The sequence below is a fragment of the Bidens hawaiensis genome, unplaced genomic scaffold (genome assembly GCF_021521415.1).
Source record: "Bidens hawaiensis isolate Kalapana, Puna unplaced genomic scaffold, B.hawaiensis_p1.1 tig00010601_1, whole genome shotgun sequence".
Taxonomy (NCBI): domain Eukaryota; kingdom Viridiplantae; phylum Streptophyta; class Magnoliopsida; order Asterales; family Asteraceae; genus Bidens; species Bidens hawaiensis.
This window is the reverse complement of record NW_027491814.1, coordinates 361,089-373,428: the sequence shown is the minus strand read 5'-3', so window position 1 is coordinate 373,428 and position 12,340 is coordinate 361,089. Positions and strand designations below refer to the sequence as shown.

General features: G+C 37.4%; 1 pseudogene; it reads left to right on the top strand.

The window, feature by feature from the left end:
* Nucleotides 1-248: 248 nt before the first annotated feature.
* On the top strand, nt 249-3,428 carry LOC143535784 (putative late blight resistance protein homolog R1B-16; annotated as a pseudogene).
* Nucleotides 3,429-12,340: the final 8,912 nt, after the last annotated feature.

The window sequence follows — 12,340 nt, the reverse complement described above, 5'->3', positions numbered from 1 at the left end:
AGCTTTTTCTCTCTCTTCTCCCGCGACCACACTCACGCCTGCCTGGGGGCTCGCGCTCGCGCCCCGTTGGTGTGGGGTTAGCGCCTGGGGGCGCGAGCGGAGGGGCTCTCGCGCCCAGGTTAGCGCCCCACACCCCTCAGCCTTATATGAAAGGGGCGGCCAGTCAATGTTTGAAGACCGTCTTAAGAAATTTTGAAAATAATAATGGCACTCAGAAAGTGTTCGGTCATACTCATAATTGCTACATTCCCTTAAAAAGAAGATATACTCCGGACTTCGTCTCTTTCCTTTTCCTCCATCAGCAAGCGTTGACTCCATGGCTTTTCCGATCTTGAAAGACAAGTCGATGGCACACGCAGGTGTCCTGATGTTTATGGAGAAGTTGAACCAACTCATTCATAGCACCAACAATCCTTTGATCAACAACCACTCAATAATATATGCACGACCTCAGTTTCAACTTCTCCACGAAGAACTTGGCTCCATGATCCGAACTCTTTTTGCCGACCAGCATCAAGGCCTCGAAAAACTTACAGATCTCAAGAGAAGATTTATATACGCAGCAGAAGAGGCAGAGTATATCGTCGATTTGTTTCTATCCCGTGTTCACATCAGGAACAATGGCCATTTCCTTACACCAGAGTACTTTAAACGACCCCTAAATCTTGATGATGTTAGGAGATCATTCGAAGATCTCAAGGTGGAATTCATGAGTATGAGAACTGATGACATGAAGACGGATTCATCTGAAAGAACACTAAATCACTCTGCTGCTACTCCAGTTTCCATCTCCAGAAATTCACAGAAATCACAGGATGGAATTGTGGTGGGGCTTGATCGTGATGTTGAGCTCATAAGAGACAAACTTGTTGCTGATTATCCGAAGAAGCTAGATGTTGTCTCTATTGTGGGTATGGGTGGAATAGGCAAGACCACCCTCGCCACCATAGTATTTAATGATCGTTTTATTATGCATCATTTCTATGTTCGTGTATGGGTCAGTGTGTCTCAAACATATGATAAGCGGGGTGTGTTGGTTCAAATTCTAGAATCCATCAGTGCTCAACTAGACCTCAAAAACGCTAGTGACTTTCAACTTCGCGAAATGGTGCATAAGAGCCTAATGGGTAGGAGATATTTGATTGTCATTGATGATATATGGGACATAGAGGTGTGGGATGACCTCAAATTATCTTTCCCCCATGACAACACGAGAAGTCGAATTCTGCTTACCAGTCGTGTAACTGAAGTTGCTAAGCATGCAAATTCAGATGGACTCATTCATCACTTGGGATATTTGAACAAATAAAACGGTTGGGAGCTGTTGCGTGAAAAGGTGTTCCATGGCAATGAATGTCCGGAATGGTCAGTAAAACCTGGAATGCAAATAGTAGAAAATTGTAAAGGACTACCACTCATCGTGGTCGTCATTGCAGGAATTTTAGCAAAAGAAGCATGGAGTAGGAACTTGTGGATGGAAATTGCCGAGAGTACAGGCTCATACATTACTGGTAAGGAGAATGGATGCATGGAAACATTAGGTTTAAGTTACAATCATCTTCCTTTTCACTTGAGAGAGTGCTTTCTTTATCTTGGTGGCTTCCTAGAAGACGAGTTTGAAGTAGAAAACTTGATGTGGTTATGGATGGCCGAGGGGTTTATTGAAGAAGATGGAAATAGAAGGTTGGAAGATATTGCAGAGGGTTACCTGATGGATCTAATTGATAGAAATCTTGTAATTGTAGCACGCAGGAGCAGGTCTAGTGGAGCTATGAAAGCTTGTAAAGTGCATGATCTTTTTAGAGAGCTATGTCTGAAAAAATCCTTGGAAGAAAGATTTATTCTTCAAACAGATAAGCTAATATTGTCCTCTAATGTTATTACACCACCTTATAAGCCAGTCCGCAAGTTCATTCATACCAAAGATCCAAACTTAAGTTATACATCCACCCAAAACCTTCGATCGATTTTGTGGTTCAGGTATTGCAGATTCTTGAGTGATGGAATTGCAAAGTATTTCCATACCTTTGTGCTACTTAGGGTGTTAGATCTACAAACATGTGAATTAAGCGCTTTTCCCTACAGCATGGAATTGCTAGTTCACCTGAGGTATCTTGCAGTTTATATCTCATCATTAAATTTCCCGTCTTCAATATGCAATTTGTGGAACCTTCAAACTCTCATCTACGAATCAAGTAGTAGCGATGTTGTTTTACCGAGTAACATATCAGATCTGGTAAACCTGAGGCATTTGAAGAGCTCGAAATGGGGCTTTGATATTAGTTCCATTGAGAAACCAATGAATTTGCATACTGTTTCATTTGTTAGTTTGAAAGATGAGGCATTTAGTTTTCAAAAGTATTTTCCATGCATTAAGAAACTTTCATGTGTTACTTACAGCTTTAAGCAAAATGACTTCAGATCTTTCACCTCCCTTGAAAGCCTCACTTTGCGGAGTTTTCCTGTGCGTGGAAAGAATCATATGACACTCCCAACAACATTGAAATCACTTTCACTAGAATGTTGTGGTCTACCTTGGAGTGATATTTCAATCGTTCAGTCGTTAGCTAATCTCCAGGTTTTAAAACTATTAGACGATGCCTTTTGGAACACAGATGATCAGGTGTTTCCACAGCTAAAATTTTTGAGACTTGAGTTGTTAGATATCAGACAGTGGGAGGTTTATAGTCCAAGCTTCCCATGTCTTAAACAATTAGAAATTAGCAGGTGCTGCCACCTTGAAGAGACCCCCCTTGAAATTGGTGACATACCGACACTTGAGCTTATCAAAATCAGCAAGTGTAGGTACTCTGTTGGTGAGTCTGTTAGAAGAATTCAACAAGAGCAACAACATATGGGAAACTACGATCTAAAGATTGAGCTCACCCCATTTTAAGATAACTTTGTATAGAAAGATTCAAATATTAATCAATTTGGCTGCAAATTTTGGTGTTGCTTTGTGCAGGTAGTTTAGCTGCTAATATTTATTGCCTGCGTTTTCAACTTGTACAATTGAAATTAGGTCAAGAGTTATTGTACATTTTTTATTTAAATCATTACCGACCGAAATAAATGTTGAATTATAACTTCCTGATGTAATTTAGCTGTGAATTAACTGCTATAATAGTCTTAATAAATGGTGAGTTCATAAACTGGTTTTTTGTTGCTTTCTACTTTTATGCTCTTTTATTTGTTGTGGTTGTTTGTTAGAGATACAACATAAACCAAATTGATTTGTTCGTAAAAGCGTGTCGATAATAACCGTTAACTGATTAAACCGAGTGACCAGTTTCTGATTCGGGTAAATTAGGGGAATATCGGTTACCCCGGTTTAGCCAAAGATTTTCGGTTTTAGTTATAGGTGTAGAAGATCTTAATAGGGTATACCAATAACCAAAATAAGATTTCCGGCATGACTGCAACAAGGCATGAGCCACATGCAGAAGATGCTGGAGGCTTGCATAGACATGCAACTTAAGCTGCAACGGTGGGTCAGACAGACACCTACAGATGTAATTACTATTTTGCCCTTTGGGTAATAAAAATCAGTATATAATGTGAGTTTCTTAAATGCAGGTATTGCTGCAGTATTATCAGAAGATGGATCAAAATGATGTAATATGAGCCTTTCCGCATGGTACTGTAAATTTATTATAACTAATAACAGTGCAAATAGGGGAGGAGATGGGAACACTGTTAATCTTACGTTGTGGGATATGCACGTTGATTATCTAATTACCTTGTAATATGTTAAAAATATTGTGTCATTTTATGTTCTTTAAAAATGTGGAGCCTGCATTAGACGTCCGGCTAGTACAGATCTCTTTATTTAATAGTAATCCCAAAGCTTAATTTTTATACTTAAGCGTAAAGTGTCTGATCATCAGTCCTACCCATTTTCTAGCTGATTCGGTTTTGTGTTAACAATATAAATTTATAACTGACCCACAGGTTTATTCATTGACTGAGATGATTTAGTCAGCTACAGCTTACCTGGGAAGCAGATATCCCTAAGGTAACTTTAGATGCTTAAACATAACAGCCGACACTTAGCTAATCATAGTTCTATTCAAGTGGCACTCATATGGTTATTATACTCCCTCAAGGCCCATTAATTTTAAATATTCTATTTGTCTTCTTGTTCACTTATGTCTTATTAATTTATGACATCATCCATCCACCACCTGCCTTGGGGTCATTACCTGATCTTGAAGCCCTTGCAATTGTTCATGTGACCCGTGAAAACTCGTGTCGTGTTTGTTTGTGTTCGTGTCAGGTTCAACCTGCCAGCCGGCATACATGACCCAATTAACACTTCTTGTTATCATGTTGAATTCTAATTATGTTATTAGTTAATAAATAAATACAAGCCATTGCATGAAATTACCTTTTCATCAAGTTTCTAAATCAGGTACTTATTTTCAACAATTGGACCAACATATTTTCGCATAAATTCTCATTGGTGCAAAATTTGCAGTTGACATGTTTAACAATTATATGATTCTGGTTTGTGGATGTTATGGTTTAACTGTGTATTTCGCATAGGCAGTTTAAGCAGAAGATGTTGTATGATGAAGATGGTAGGCCGAATTGGACAGCTCATTACTGGTCAATCCAGTGGTGGGCCCAACTTGAGGGAGCTTGATAGAAAATTAGAAACCTGAAATTCAATTGATTAATAATAAACAAGAACAAGGATAATTGGCCTGATTCAAGAGTGGCTTGTCTCCACAATTCCGATCACATAACAAAATTAGATAAAAAAAAAAACCAAGAAAAAGAAAACTAGAAACAAGAACAAAACATTTATAGTTGTAAAGAAGAAGATGGTTGTAGTGAAAGTAATGTTTATTACTTGAAGGTGTGAATAATTAAAAGGGGGAACCACCTATATATACACAAGTAAAACCCTAACTACAACCCATAAAGGGCCCATGGGCTTTAGCAAACTACATGGGTTAAAACCCTAATTAAAACAACTAGCAATACATTTAACAATAGTAAATTGTGATGAAGTAGTTATGTCTTTTCAGATCCCCTGCCCTTTTACTTCCTCAAACCCCCCATATTTCTGTTCGTGATTGAATGAGTAAACAACATACCCGAAAAGGATATTGAGCTCTTCCATGGGCTGATACGCATCACAGCTATACATAAAGCTGGTAGGAGGTTTCGAAAACCTGAGATTTTTCTTGCCTCAGACTGATGCTTTTTACTTTCGGTTAAAGGGGGTGACTGCAACCAGCTTCTCTCCAATGGCAAACACCCGTATCTTCTTCATGATCATAATGACAGCTCTTTTATTTTACTATGGTTAAACAATGTACTAAGCAAAAGAAAAGCAAAAACTAATGAAGGAAGATAATGAATTAAGTTGTGTTTTTGTTGCAGTTTCTGTACAAGGAAGAGTACCTAAAAGGGATTGAGGTGTATGAATCTATACTCAAAGATTTTGCATCGTTTGTTGCTGAGAATAAGAATGATGACGTTACAAAAGATGAGTTATAAAGAGACGCTCATGACGTTCTATCTGTGTCTCTTTTTGTTAGAAATGCATAATTCAGGCATAAAGCATTCGATGAATGTTAATATGGCCAGAAAATGATATATGCATTGATTATTTAAAATTTTAACATTTAGTCATTTCTCGCTTTTTATTGGCAGATTTGCAATAAAATCATGGAGGATCTTTCCCCTATAAATGAAATAAGATCACACTTTCCATTGTTCTCTTACACGAAATGCTATTGTTCATTAAGTTATGCAAATCACATTCAATTTAGCAACATAACAATGGTCAAAGCTGTAACATCAAAGAACGGCCCCGACTACATGGAACATTACATTTGAGGTAAACTGGTTCGATCTCACTTCCGTTGTGTTACTGTTTAGAAATGATATGGTTCTAGTTTGGAAGATAGTTTAAATGTATATTTAGCTTGTGAAGCAGGTGTATGACTAGAATTAGTAGGTTTTGTGTTATATGTAACATGCTTAATAAACAGGTTGTGACATGTTTAACCAGTTTAGTTATAGAGGTCCACCCGCCGATCCGTTGATTACGTTTAATACTTCCTGCCAACCCGTATCACACTTTTTTCATTTAGATACATAGGTTACACAATTTTAGGTGTTTGGGTTAGGCTTGGCGTCTTAGACATGAATAAATATATATATGGTTGTGTTCACGTTCAATGTTAGGACAGGACGTACACCATTTCTGAGCACAAAAGTCGAGAACTTCATGGACTCATCATTAGTTCCCGCATTAGAGAAAGCAGCTATCATGGTGATCCAAGAGACTACATTTCTCTTAGGCAATTGGTCGAACAATGTCTGTGCTTCGTCCAATAAGTTGAGCTTAATGTACATATTTATGGACTAGTTTTTCCTTCTTGGACGCTGCCACGAATGAGCGTGTTTTCTTTACCTTGGTGAGGAGAATAGTTGTCTTGAAACATTAGGTTTAAGTTACCATCATCTTCCTCTTTGCTTGAGAGAGTGTTTTCTTTACCTTGGTAGATTCCCCGAAGACTACAAGTTTGAAGTACAAAAGTTGATGTGGTTATGGGTGGCTGAGGGGTTTATTCAAGAAGATGGAGATAGAAGCTTGGAGGATATTGCAGATGGTTACTTGAGGGATCTAATTGATAGAAATCTTGTAATCGTAGCACACAAGAGCAGGTCTAGTGGAGCTATCAAAGCTTGTAAAGTGCATGATCTTGTTAGGGAGCTATGCCTGAAAAAAGCCAGGGAAGAACGATTCATCCTTCAAACACAAAGGCTAATATTGTTCTCAAATGTTATTACACCACCTTATAAGCTAGTTCGCAAGTTCATTAATGCCTACAATCCAAACTTCGATCGATTTTATGGCTTAGGTATTTCAGATTTTCGAGTGATGGCATCGAAAAGTATATCCGTTCCTTTGTGCTACTTAGGGTGTTAGATATTCAAAGTTGTAAACTGGATGATTTTCCGAAAGGCATGGAATTGCTTGTTCACTTGATGTATCTTGCAGTTCATATTTCATCAGCAGATTTCCCATCTTCAATATGCAACTTATGGAACCTTCAAACCCTCATCTACGAATCATGTAGTAGCGACGTTGTTTTACCGAGTAACATATCAGATCTGGTTAATTTGAGGCATTTTCAGAGCTCGAAATTGCACTTTGATATTGGTTCCATTGAAAAACCAATGCATTTGCAAACTATTTCATGTGTGGGGTTGACAGAGGAGGCATTTAGTTTTCAAAAGTATTTTACAGCTATAAGCAAAATGACCTCAAATCTTTCACCTATCTTAAAAGGCTCACTTTGTGGAGTTCTCCCGTGCATGGAAAGAATCAGATTACACTCCCAGCAACATTGAATCAGTTACACTAGGTGGGTGTTGTCTACCTTGGAGTTATATGTCAATCATTCAGTCGTTACCTAATCTCCAGGTTCTAAAACTAGACTACAATGCCTTTGTGGGAAGCTGTTGGAACACAGATGGTCAGGAGTTCCCACAATTAAAATTCTTGAGACTTGAAAGGTTAAATATCAAGCAGTGGGAGGCCTATAGTCCAAGCTTCCCGTGTCTCAAACAATTAGAAATCCTTATATGCTTTAATCTTGAAGAGATCCCCATTGAAATTGGGGACATACCAATGCTTGAGCTTATTAAAATCAAAAAATGCAGGCATTCTGTTGATGAATCCGTTAGAAGAATTCAACAAGAGCAGCAAGATATGACAAGAAACTACGACCTAAAGATTGAGGTCACCCCATCTAAATATAACGTTGTATAGAAACATTCAAAATCAATCAATTTGCCTGCCAATTTTTTAAGATTGAAATTAGGTCAAGAATTATTGTACATTTTTATTTGCTAAATCCCAAATTATATTGTGAATTCTTCAGAAAAAAATATTAGTACTGCTATAAATGGTGAGTTCAAAACTTAGTTCTTTGCATCATATATAGATGATCAGCTTTCTCAATCTTGATGATGATTGCACACACAAGTGCTTAAGCCATTACCAACAGAAGATCAAACATAAACCGAATAGATTCAATCTTAAGTAGGTAATCCTGTCGAAAATAATTGTTAACCGATTAAACAGAGTGACCTGTTTATGATTCAGGTAAATCAGGTTTCGGGTAGGGGAATATGGTTATTTTAGTTTAGACGAAGATTTTCGGTTCTGATTATAGGTGTAGGTGTAGAAGATCTTAATCGGGTAATACTGGAATAAGATTTATGGCAAGAATGCAGCAAGGCATGAGCCACACGCAGAGGATGCGGGAGGCTTGCATGGACATGCAACTTGGAGGTAATTACTATTCCATCCTTCAGGTAATAAAAGCTAGTATATAATGTAAATTTCTTAAATGCAGACATCAGAAGATGGATCAATAACAGTGCAAATGGTGTTATATGAGTCTTTCTAAATGGTACTGTAATTCATGCCTGATATGAGGGGTATATTTCTACATAATAATTAATAATAGTGCAAATTTCTGAACAAGGGAGAGTACTAGTGGCGTATCCAGGAAATTTTCTTACAGTGGTCGGGAATTTTTATGGTCGGTACTAATACAACTATCGGGTCGAATCGGGTCGATTCGGGTCATATATATATATATATATATATATATATATATATATATATAAAAGGATTACCAAACAAAATATTAGATAACAAATACATCAAAGTTGTTCTCTACGAGTTTTCATTTTTTGACATCTAACCATTACATCATCTACTTTAACATTGATAAGCAAGTCTTTCTCAATGTAACAAATACAACTATCGCTTAAATTTTCATCACCCATTCGATTACGCAAATCAGACTTCACATACTTCATCGCCGAAAAGGATCTTTCAACGGTTGCGGTTGCGACGGGTAATACGAGAGCTAACTTTATTAAACGATACACCAATGCAAATGAATGGTGTTTCTTTGTTTAAACCATCAATTGAACAAGACTTGCTAAACCATTCAAGTTTTCAAATCGTTTATCTCCTTTCAAATTATCAATGTATGTCGCGAGTTCAACCGGGAGTCTTCTTTTATCACTTTCATCAAAATCATATGGGTATAACTCGACTAATTGTAATATTTTTGGAATAGAAAATGCCCGAAAATTATCACAAGGAGTTAAACAACTCAAAGAAACAAGTAAGTCGGATGTTACCTCGTGAAAACGGTCCCCAAACTCTTGGATTTGCAAATCTAGAACCGCATTGAAGCAATCATACTCATAATAGTGGCGATTTTTCATGTTTGTCTTTTTTCTTGGCGTTAGTATGTTAATGTAGTAATCATCCATCTTTACCTCTAGAATATCATGTTTTTCACAAAAAGAGCTAACCTTCTCCACAAACTTGTTATACCCCTCCAACCTAAAGTCTTTAGGTTGCCGCTTGGTTGAAGAAACCAATGAATTCGCGTTCACCAAATCTTGTTCTTTTCTTTGAAGACATTGAGACAATGAGTTTGTGACGTCTAGAATATGCAACATCAAGTACAAGTAATATACAAAGTCGTATTTTTTCATTTCCAATTGAAGTCCTTGCGCTTGGCTCATGATAGCTTTCGTCTTACCCGTTTCTTCAACATATTTAAACACATCCATGATCATTGGATATAAAGTAACCAAACGATCAAGTGTTTTATAGTGGGAATTCCAACGTGTATCTCCGGGCCTTGTAAGAGATAGCTCTTGATTCAACCCACTTCCGGTAACCAAGACACCTCTCAAGTGTTTTTTTTACTTTCTCAAAGCTTATCTTGTAGTTTGCTAGATGCGCAAACGACATTTGCTATAGATGCAACCATTTCAAAAAGTCTCCAAATAGGCTTACGTTTGTTCGCAACACCCATAACAACAAGTTGAAGTTGGTGAGCAAAACAATGTGTATAAAAAGCCGAAACATTTTCTTTTAGAATTAAAGCCCTTAACCCGTTGAACTCACCCGACATATTACTTGCGCCATCATAACCTTGGCCTGTAATCTTGCCCAAACTAAGTCCATGCCGGCTAAATAAATCATCAATAGCAGATTTGAGAGTTAACGCTGACGTCTCCAAGACATGAACAAGCCCAATAAACCTTTCCTTAACCACCCCATATTTATCCACGTATCGAATAACCACGGACATTTGTTCCTTGTTGGATACATCACATGATTCATCAACTAATAAAGAGAAATAATCTTCACCAAGATCTTCAAAAATTTGTTGTAATTCCTCTTGAGCAAAGCAATGTTTAAGATCTTGTTGAATTGTTGGACTTGTCATTTGGCTATTCCTGGGTGCATTACCTAAAATAACCTTGCCAAGCTCTTCGTTTTGTTCTCCCATTAATTCTAAAATTTCCAAGAAAATCCCTTTATTTAATGAATCTTTTGATTCATTATGACCACGAAATGGTGCCCCTACCTTCACTAGTCTTTTTGTAGCGATTGATCTTGGTTAAGCACCTAATCTAAGTCGATAATTGGACTTTTCTTTCTCACTCTTTTTATCAACAAAAGTTTGTAGCGATTGATCTTGGTTAAGCAAATCTTCACCCATTTTAAAGGCTTTATTATGAAAACTATTAAACTCCCCTCTCTAATGAAAGCTTGTTGGATATTTCTAACTTGATCCTTGAACAAGTAGCAATGTAAGCAATAAACACGATCGTTTTTTATACTATACTCTAACCACCCCGTAAAATTAGTATACCAACTAACCGGAAAACGTCTTGAATCATTACCGATCATTCTATATGGAAATGCCACACCGCTTGGTTGACATGGTCCTCTTAGTAGATATGTTCTTATTGAATCTCGTTGATTCACGTTATATAGAGATCGATTTTCTATCGGCGGGATCCGAAGGAAGATCATCCAATTCAACAAACTCGGGAGTCTTAGAAGACGATCCTTGATTTCCTTTTTGTTTAAGAAATCTCTCAATTATCGGATTCATTATTCTTTCTTCCTATAAGATCAAAAATACAACAAACTTAGCAAGTAATCAAACTATTAACCTAAAATCACAAAATTCCCCCATTTTCTTTAACATAATCTAAACATCATTAACCTAAAAAAGCCTAACTAAATTAGACATAAATTAAATGTATTATGTATTTATGTTATACCTTATCACAAAGATGGATGTTGGAAATCGAGTCAGAGGAGGCAGAGCCGCAGAGGCTGTGAGTTGAGAAAACATGAACGGACCAGGGAGGGAGGCAGAGAGAGGCTGACGCCGATCAAAGGGACGAGGGTGTGACCGATTATGTTTGTTCTGTGTTCAATTGTTCTTGTTCAATTGTTTGGCCGATCAGATATTCAGAGGCGGTAAAGGGGTAAAAGAAAATATTAATTTAGAATAGGATTGGGTATTGGGCTAAAAATGGAGTAGGGTTTGAGTTGGGTCTTGGGCTTAAAATTGGATTGGATATTAGACTAATGGGCTTATTGATATTAATAGGAAAAATTGTTTGTATAACGTCTATATAATTATATTTATAAAATTTTCATTATATTTTTTAATACGGTTAGTCTCAAAATCTCATGAGGGTCGTCTTGAAGTTATACAGGGTTCGGCTTCAAAATTTCACAGGGGTCGGGGTCAAAATTTTACAGGGGTCGGTCGGGAATTTTTCGGTATATTAACACTAATTTTTTTTTTCACAGGGGACGGGGGACACCCCCGGCTTGTTACTATCTCCGCCCCTGGAGAGTACCTTAAAGGATTGAGGCGTATGAATCTATACTTAAAAGATTTTTCATCTTTTGCTGCTGATCATGACGTATCACAAATGTAACTGTAAACCTCAAGAGGCCATGAAGACTTACTATCCTAAGATACCTCAGCAATGCTATTGTAAACCCCAAAAAGCCGAAAGGTTCAAATGAATATTCAGACTTATTGTAAGTCAAAAGATAAAAGGTTTCGTTTCTGTATTAATATTAATGATAATGTTGCTCTCCTCGAGTTGGAGTAGCTTACAAAGAAAGGTTATCTCCACATATTTTAAGATTCTTGCAAGTTGCAAAAAGCCTCAGCTTCCGCAACCAAAAATCTCAACATGAGCTAATTCCTCCTCCTTGAAAGTGATGATAACGAATCGGATCTCTAATAACAATATTCCGACCCTCCATTTGAGCCAAAAGTTTAGCAAACATGTGACACCCGGTAAATTCCCAATCCCTTAAACCAAGTAATCAACCTAAATATTAGGTAATTATGTTATGTGCGCCTTGCGCGAGCGCGCCATATTAGAATCAGCGCGTGCATTTGTTATGTGCGCCCTGCGCGAGCGCGCTATGTTAATCAGCGCGTGCATTTGTTAT